The 9430-nt window shown below is 36.5% G+C and overlaps 1 pseudogene; it reads left to right on the top strand.

The window, feature by feature from the left end:
• The first annotated feature begins 4557 nt into the window (after positions 1-4557).
• On the top strand, positions 4558-7544 carry LOC149171168 (kinesin-like protein KIN-14L pseudogene; annotated as a pseudogene).
• The last annotated feature ends 1886 nt before the right edge of the window (positions 7545-9430 follow it).

Raw genomic sequence — 9430 nt, forward strand, 5'->3', positions numbered from 1 at the left:
CAACAACATCAAAGCATGCATAAACCAGCAGTTTTCCTAGCGTACCTTCCAGTAGCATTCCAATAGTAATAGAACTGCGTTGACAACGGGCTATTGAGAGTAAGGGACCAATTAAGCTCTGTCTGAAGCCCCGACAAGCACTCAAGGAAATGGCGCCACCATAAATCCTAGCTACAGCCAAGTCAGCTCATGTTATAGGTACAACAACTCATGTTAAGCCTGCACTTGTAAGAGCAACAAATAGCAGATTCGTGGTCTTCTGTGCACTTCTACTACCTATTTGTTACATAAACACAAAAATGGATTACAACAGAGCATGCTGCAAATATCTTTGAATAAAAATTCATTGAAAATTGTTGATATGGTTAAGAAGGTTGTTATTATTAAAGCACTTACAGACGATGATGATTGTTCTATTAGATCATAGACTTCTTTCAGCGTGACACTGCCAAGACTACGTTGCATTGCTACATAAATCATGATCTCTTTTAATGAGTAAAATATCATGATAATGCCGTTTGGGGTTCCTGTCCCTAGGAAACTCCTTTGTCTGTCATCTTGTTGGACATATAAATTAATAAAAAATTAAATAAATAAAAAATAGGAAAGTAAAACTTGCAAGTGGTTAAATAAAGGAACATTAAGTTAAATATAGAAAATATAAAGCTTGTGGGTGGGCACATGTAGCTTGAATACAGCCCATGTATCCCCTCTCCACACTAAATGTTCGGTATGTGCTCGAGATTCAATTGAAACAGCCTTGCTAACGAAAGATGGCCTTGCTACCCAGTCCAACCATACTAGCCAACAATCCCAGCTGGTTGTACCACACTTGCATATATGGGAATTTTAAGATCGAAAGGTGGTGTATGTGGTAATGGTAAAAAAAAGTGGGGTTGGATCGGGTTTATAACCTTTCACCAGCTTACTGAGTTGATCCAGTTGAACCTGTCAAAGTAGCTGCACCACCAACAACAGAGCCACCACTAGCAGCAGAGGCAAAATAAGACATATATACGTAAGAGTAATCCACCTATCAACTAAGCACCTATCAACTGAGTCTCGAAAAGAAAGAGGTTAGGTAATTTTGGAACAAGTCATGGATTTCAAATAGGAATTCTATTTGCAACTGAAGGATTTTAAACTAGCGTTGCAACTGCTGATTCAAATGCTACTAGTGCTTTTGGAATTGGTTTGTATACCCTTGCTTCTGTGGAAACAATTGGGATTGGTGGTGTTTTCACTGCTGAGACTCACTGAAACTAGTGGGGGTGCTAAAGTTCAACAGAGGGTAGTTTTCTAGTGACCTGTAGTATTTTGAACCAGATAATTGAATAATTAAAAATCCCTTTCAATTTCTTGTAGACAGAGTTTGAATTCCTTAATAAGAATGCAAGCAACACTAGAACTGATCACTATGAGCGGAGAGTGAAAGCAGAGCAGGAACTGAACAAGCTCGCCATTTTTCATTTATCCAAACGAAATGAAAGTGTTTCGTCACGGAGCACATTCAGAGGTGGCTTGCCCCACTTCCTGTACTGTTTTTTAGGTGATATGAGTTTGGAATGCGGCTTTGCCTTTATGAGTACGTTGAAGCATCTTGATGCCTGGGTAAATGATGCCAATCCCTCAACATTATCTGCTGCTCACAAGAATCGCATCTAATAAAAGCAAATACAACAACTAGGTGAAATTCATAATTATAATGAAGGCCTCCAGCGTTTTCTGGATCATGAAACATTCAATCCACTACAAAATCTGTCTACAAAGCAAATAAAAATGGAACAAAGATAAATCAAAATCAGAATTGATAGGTAGGCGGTGCATGTATTAAGATACCAGGCGCCTTCCTTTGTCTGATGTGTATATCCTTACAAGCCAACCTAGGTGTACAGGCAAGTGTTGTTTTAGGTAAACAAATTCTAGTAGAGTTATTCCAGTAGATTTAGTATAGAAATAGGAAAAGTTTCTAATTTTTTCTAGTTATTGCAGTAGAGTTAGTATAGAAATAGGAAAAATTTCTAAATTTTTTCTGTCAAGAAGTTGAAGCCAAAGTTGTCAAACCCAAAACCCTTTAACAAGAGTAAGAAAAAGTTGAAGCCAGAGCTATCAAAACCCTTTAATTAGAGTAGAAGGATTAGAAGAAGATGTTGTCAAGATAATTTACCCAAAAGCCAAGTTGAAGCCCAGTTGAAGCCCAAGCTGTCAAAACCCTTTAATTAGAGCAGAAGAAGTTGTTGCTAAACTATCATTCTTGTAATCATTCCTACAGGTTCAACAAAAGAAGCTGTTGTTGCTAAACTATCATTACTGCAGGCTCAGTAGAAGAAGCTATTGTTGCGAAATTATCATTCCTGCAGGTTCAACAGAAGACGCTATTGTTGCTAAACTATCATTCCTGCAGGCTCAACAGAAGAAGCTGTTGTTGCTAAACTATCATTCCTGCATGCTCTTAAGTGTTTGCCACCAAAAAACATGCTCTTAAGTGGTCGCCACCAGAAAACATAAGTTCTCACCACCATAAAACATTGCTGCAATTGCGAGTGTAATTGAAGCAATTGCCACTATTCCATCCAAAAATAGTGAATGAACAAGAGTGAATAAACATAAATATTGTGTAGCAAACATTGAAGCAATTGTGACTATTTGAACCAAGAGCCAAATTAGAAATATCGCCAAATCAGAAATTTCAGAAATATTGTTGTGTAGCAGTGTTCCCTGCCAGATCGGGTTCTCATGAAAACAACAATTGTCAATAATTGTCAAGTATGGTTCTCATGCAAACCACAATTTTGACACAACAGTAGTTCTCTAGACACATAAAAAACACATATTTAAAATAAAAAATTATAATATCTCAATCTTATTGAAACTCCAAGATATATGTTACAAATATTTAATGTCTATGAATTAATGTTAACATTAGACCAACAATAATCCATATGAACATTTATATGATGTCTTTACTCATTAGTTTAAGTTTCAAATGAAAAATGGTTCATTTAAATTGCTTTTAAATTGCCTTGGCCTTGATATGAGGCCAAATAAGATGATGAATCCTTTAATTGGTTAAAAAGAAATATTTGATTTCACTCATTGGTTAAAGAGAAAAAGCATTTCATTAATATAAACGAACTGCGATTAAAATAGAAAAAAACAATCATTGATTTAAGTGTCGGACTAATGCTTATCAGAAAATCAATTGCTATAGTCCCTGCCAGGCCCTTTGGGTAGGGACTAATAATATTACAACTAAGTATTTGAAACGAATCAAATTTTAATATAATTAAATTAAATTTAAATGTATTGATTTCATGTTTTAAATAAATATTACCCTAAGATAATAAATTTATAAAATTGAAACTTTATTTTAAATATTTCTTTTACAAAACATATATAGAGGGTGTAGAATTATAATATTTTGAAGGGGCATGTCATTAAATGCAATGTAATGATAAAGTTGGTAAGCATGGGAAGTTTAAAAATAATATAATTAAATTCGTTTGTTATTCGTGTTAACAAAGGGGTGTTGTTTGTTGTAAAGATAATAGTAATTTAATATTGAGATTAGAATTTTTGGGATAAATAAAATATATTAAATGTTTAAATATGTTAGTATATTGTAATAATTTATAAGGTTAGTGAGGGGTGACAAGAGAGAGGGGTTTTTTTTATGGTTTTAAAGAAGTTAAAATTGCAGAGTATTTATGGGGTTTAGGATATATGATAAACAACCAAACTGAAACTGAAGTTTATGTTTGTTAATAGGAGATTTAATTAGACAAAGAAAATGAAATAGGCTCTTTAATTGTTTTGGGAGACCCTCTTTCTTATTCAACATTTAGTGAAGGGCTCCCATCTCATGGACAAAATATTAAAAAATCTGACAAAAAGAATTAGGAAAGTATTAAAAAGTTTATTTTCAATAGCATATTTCCATTTTCTCTGTGTTCTCTGTCATCTCAATAAAAATACCAACTTATGTGTTGATGAAAGTTGTAAATTCAATTTGAGAGTTTTAAAAATCGATGCTCAAATCAACTCCTTTCTTATTCTTTAAAACTAAATAAATTAACAATACACACTTATAAAAGATTGGTTCTTATTCTTTAAAGCTAAATAAATTAACATTACACAATTATAAAAGATTGCATTATCGGAGCCAAGGTAGGTCCACGGGAAGTTATGACGTGTTTATGCGACTAAGGTCGTTGGGCTTCTCGTCGGCTTCGGATGTGTTTGAGGGCTCAACATTCCACTTGACTGTTGGGATTGGACTTGTTCAGTCTTCTCTACCAATACTAAAGAAATACCCATTAAAATTCTCCCCTCGCACCCATTTCGAAAACAGTCCTCTTCGCGAACGAAAACAAGTTACCTAAAGCATCGAGAGTTCAAGGCCTTGTTGAATTCGATTGATTGATCAGTCGCTGTATCTGTAGTAAATGGTACATACCCACTCGCTGAACCGCACTGATTGAGTTCGCATTCAGGGCCAAGCCTCTCCAGTTGCGGTTTTTCAGTTTTCTATTGAGATTTGTCGAATAAGAGGAAAAAATGTCTCTGGAACCAGATTCTACTCCCAGCAGGGTCCCTCCCCCATTGTTTTCCAGCACTTCTCCCTATCCTCCTCCCAGAAATTCGTTTTGTCAGAGAAGGCACGAGGCATTTTCCGACGATATGTTCAGGAGTGCCACGGATTTACAGGTTTCCAGCGCAGAAAGTAGTGGATCGCAAGGTCGTTTGGCTTCACTGAAAGCAGAGGAAGCAGCTAATAGGAGGTTTCAAGCTACGGCATGGATAAAGAGCATGGTTGGTTCTCTAGATATACCATGCGAGCCATCTGAGGAGGAGTTTCGTCTTTGCTTGAGAAATGGGATCATATTATGTAATCTTATCAACAAGGTTCAGCCAGGCGCAGTGTCTAAGGTCGTTGCAAATCATGTTTCAACACTTCCTCCTGAAGGACGGCCTTTATCTGCTTATCAATATTTTGAGAATGTTAGGAATTTTCTTGTAGCTGCTGAAGAGATGAAGTTACCTACTTTTGAAGCTACTCATTTAGAGCAGGAAAGCTTGCGGCCGGGTTCTACGACAAAGATTGTTGACTGTATATTGGGGCTGAAATCTTATTATGAATGGAAACAGTGTGGAGGAAATGGCTGTTGGAAATATGCAGGCCCTTTGAGGTCCCCCATGATTCCACGAAGCACAGGAAATTTCCTTCAACGCTCAACTCCTTGTGTGCCTGTAAGGGACACTGAAACTCTGCCAGACCTATCAGTTATAAACATGGATGACGGAGACATCTTTCAATCTAAAGACACAATGGGAGCTTGGTTAAAGCGGTTTGCTGTAGAAATGACAAATGACAAGGAAAATGTTGATCAGAACTTTGTTGAAGCCATACAAACTGCTGCACCGGACTCGATGCAAGCATTCATGAATCTTATCATTGCAATTTTTGCAGAAAATAAACAAGACAAATTTTCCTTGATTCAGAAAAGCCAGGATCAAGACAATCAGGTCCTTTTGGATTCTCCAGACCAGAAAAATGGTGACTGTGCACCTTTTCAAAGTCAGGATCCAAAACCTTTGCATATAAGTCAGGAACATCAGATGCGTTTGGAAGCACAAAGAAAAGAAGTCAAGGACATAAGAGACTTATTACTTAGAGCACGGGAAGATGTACAAAGGTTTCAGGCAGAGTGGCGAAAGCATTTTGAATTGCTTGATAACCAGGTCGCAGGAATTTTTAATGCTGCTAGTGGATATCACAGAGTTCTGGAAGAAAACAAGATCCTTTATAATAGCCTTCAAGAACTCAAAGGAAGCATAAGGGTATACTGCAGAATCCGACCCCATTTTGGAGGTCAATCTGAAGCTCACAGTGCAGTGGAATTGATTGGAGAGGATGGATCCCTCCTGGTCAATACATCCAAAATGGGCAAAGATGTACAGAGGATATTCAATTTTAATAAGGTTTTTGGGCCATCTTCTACACAAGAAGAGATTTACATGGATACACAGCCATTGATCCGATCTGTAATGGATGGTTACAACGTCTGCATTTTTGCATATGGTCAAACAGGATCTGGGAAAACCCACACCATGAGCGGTCCAACAGGTGCTTCTGAAAAAGAGATGGGAGTCAACTATAGAGCACTCAGTGACCTCTTCGAGTTGTCTGAAAAGAGGAAAGATTTAATGGTGTATGAAGTCTCCGTCCAAATGATAGAGGTATACAACGAACAAGTGAGGGATCTTCTCGGGGCACTGACCTCAAGCAAGAAATTAGATATTCGAAATAATGGTCATAAGGGATTTAATGTACCGGATGCTATACTTATGCCTGTTAAAGCAACTTCTGCAAAAAGAATCGCACTGTTAGCTATACTGCACTAAATGACCGCAGCAGCCGTTCTCACAGTGTGTTGACTGTACATGTGCAAGGTACAGATCGTGTTTCTGGATGTAACCTTCATAGCTGCCTTAATTTGGTAGATCTTGCTGGAAGTGAGAGGGTAGATAAATCTGAAGTAACTGGAGATCGTTTGAAGGAGGCACAATACATAAACAAGTCCCTTTCATCTCTAGGAGACGTAATTGCAGCATTGGCACAGAGGAATTCGCATGTGCCATATCGAAATAGCAAATTGACTCAATTGCTTCAGGATTCATTAGGGGGCAAGGCAAAGACTCTGATGTTTGTTCACATAAGTCCTGAACCGGATTCATATGGAGAGACAATAAGCACCCTTAAATTCGCTGAACGGGTGTCCTCTGTTGAACTTGGTGCTGCACGTTTGAATAAAGAAAGTGGAGAAGTTCGTGAGCTTAGAGAGCAGGTAGACAGTTTGAAGAAGGCGTTGGCGAGGAAAGAAGCAGAAGTAGCACAGTTACAGAATGCGAGAGAATCTCCACTTATTGACAAACACAAACTCCAAACGCCAGTGCGAAATCGTAGATGGAGCCTTGAGGCGCCTGGAATAAGCAAATTTGAGGTACAAGATGGTATTTATAATTTTGGGGTGGGTACCCAAGATGACAAGTTCGTAGATTCAGGGGAGAGATCCAAGCTTAATAAGACGCCGATAGGCAGACAAAATGGCAACCGTCGGAGCAGTCTGGGAAATGACCGTACAGACGGTGAAATAAATACAGTAACTGATACTGTGGCTCCATTCGCATCGAAAAAGACTTCTCAAATTAAAAAGTCACTACAGTCCTTTGGAAAGCTAATCAATGGTGAAAAAAGATCTACAATTCAAGTTGAATTATCACCCCCTGTCTGTAGCGGTGAGCGAAGATTATCTATTGGTGGACAGAGCCAACCCTTCTCAAACAGGCAGCGGCCACTTACAGTGGTCAACAATTCAGAAACTGGTCGCCCTAGGCGAAATTCACTTGAGGGAAAAGCACCCGTGGGATCGAAGATAACAGCTTCTCCAAACGGGCATGCAGGGCGAACTTGCAAGACACCACCTGATCAGCAGGCGAGGAAGGTGGGAAAACCTGATGTAATAACCTTCAAAAAGAGATAGACTCTGCACGACCACTGCAAAAAGCACCCGGGACCCTGCAAGGATTGGAATTTGACGGGCATTTTGCAGTCCGAACAGTTTGTTTGCACTGTAATTTTAGCTTCGTAATTATAGGATCTTTGGAATTTGAACAAAGTGCTCCTACAATACTTAATTTTGAAATCCTAACAGTTTGCTTGCACTGTGATTTTATATTTATAATTATAGGTTATTGTAGTTTGAAATCCGAACAGTTTGCTTGCACTATAATTTTAATTTTGAAATCCGAACAGTTTGTTTGTACTGTAATTTTATCTTCATAATTATAAAATCCTTTGGTTATTATAGTTTGAAATCTTAACAATTTGCATTATAATTTTATCTTCATGATTATAGGATTTTCTCTTCCTTGTTATAACAAGGAGCCACTGTTGTGGCCATAGTCCCTGCCGGTTAACAGAATAGTTTGGTGTGTTATTATTATGAGATTTAATTTGCGTTATCATGAGAGCTTGAATGAAATAGTTTGGTGTGTTATTATTATGAGATTTAATTTGCGTTATCATGAGAGCTTGAATGAAATTTTTGACTTCATGCGAAGAGTGAAATGTAATGAACTTTGGCTTTGTTAAGTAAGAATTGTCAGAAATGTCATTGAATTGATAAATGCTTGTTACAATTTTATTATATGTCAAATTTTTTGTTTGATATTTAGTAATTTGTTGTGATGCAAAAGGACATGACTTTTGGCCTCTTTTATAGTTTTGGGTTAGTAAATATAGCATCTAAGTACAATAATAAAATAATTTTGATAAGTTTATTTTATAAATTAAAAATTAAAATAAGCAAATTAAAATTAAAAAAACATTTAAACTTTACGAGTTGAAATGTAAATTGATGTAATTTGTAATTAGTAATTTGTTGCATTTAATTAATGATTTGTTGTGATGCAAAAGGACATGACTTTTGGCCTCTTTTATAGTTTTGGGTTGGTAAATATAGCATCTAAGTACAATAATAAAATAATTTTGATAAGTTTATTTTATAAAATAAAAATTAAAATAAACAAATTAAAATTAAAAAAACATTTAAAGTTTACGAGTTGAAATGTAAATTGATCATGATCTCCAAGAAAAAATCCATTATCTTTTGGTGTTCTATACTCTTGCTTTCTGCAATATCATAGTAATCGAATTAAAAGATATAATTTAAAATTTAAAATGATAAGCTAATACATTGTGTAATGATATATTGAATATATATAAAAAGATATATTTTTTACATAGAGAACATTGGTTTTGGAGCGTAAGCAGTGGCAGTAGAATCCAAATTCAAAATATAATGTAATTCGTGTTTATCAAAATACATTTATGTTAAGTCAAAGAAATGGCACTCAAATTTTGTGCTGTAACATTTTGTCATTCTGTCAGTACAATGTCATTTTGTCAGCAATGACAATACTTCATTCCAAGTCTCCATGTTTCAAAAGTTTCAGTTGAAGGGGATCCCATGGAATTTGCAGAAATTTATGCTTGTTTATACGAGCTTAGCTGCTGAATTTTAACAACAGCATTTTGAGACTTTCCTAGAATGGCTGCGACCATGCGTTCAGATATTACAACTTGAACTGTAGTTTTTGCGATAAGCTGACGAGCTGCTGTGAGACTGCCAAAGGTGATATACAATGCCAGGGAAATTAGTACAGAAATGGAGATCAGCAAAACCCCCCATGATAGCAGCAATTGACAAAGTTTTGCAAATCTTTTGTAGCTTCCAAATGTGGCAGAACTCCCTTGACGAAGAATTGGCTCATCAAACTCAGAGAAATTGCCAATACTGTTTATATTGTGATAAGCTGACGATAAGCTGACGAGCTGCTGTGACACTGCCAAAGGTGATATACAATG

This window comes from Pinus tabuliformis, chromosome 4_2 (genome assembly GCF_031772625.1).
Source record: "Pinus tabuliformis cultivar Carrire ecotype Pingquan chromosome 4_2, CPIR1, whole genome shotgun sequence".
In the NCBI taxonomy this organism is placed as follows: domain Eukaryota; kingdom Viridiplantae; phylum Streptophyta; class Pinopsida; order Pinales; family Pinaceae; genus Pinus; species Pinus tabuliformis.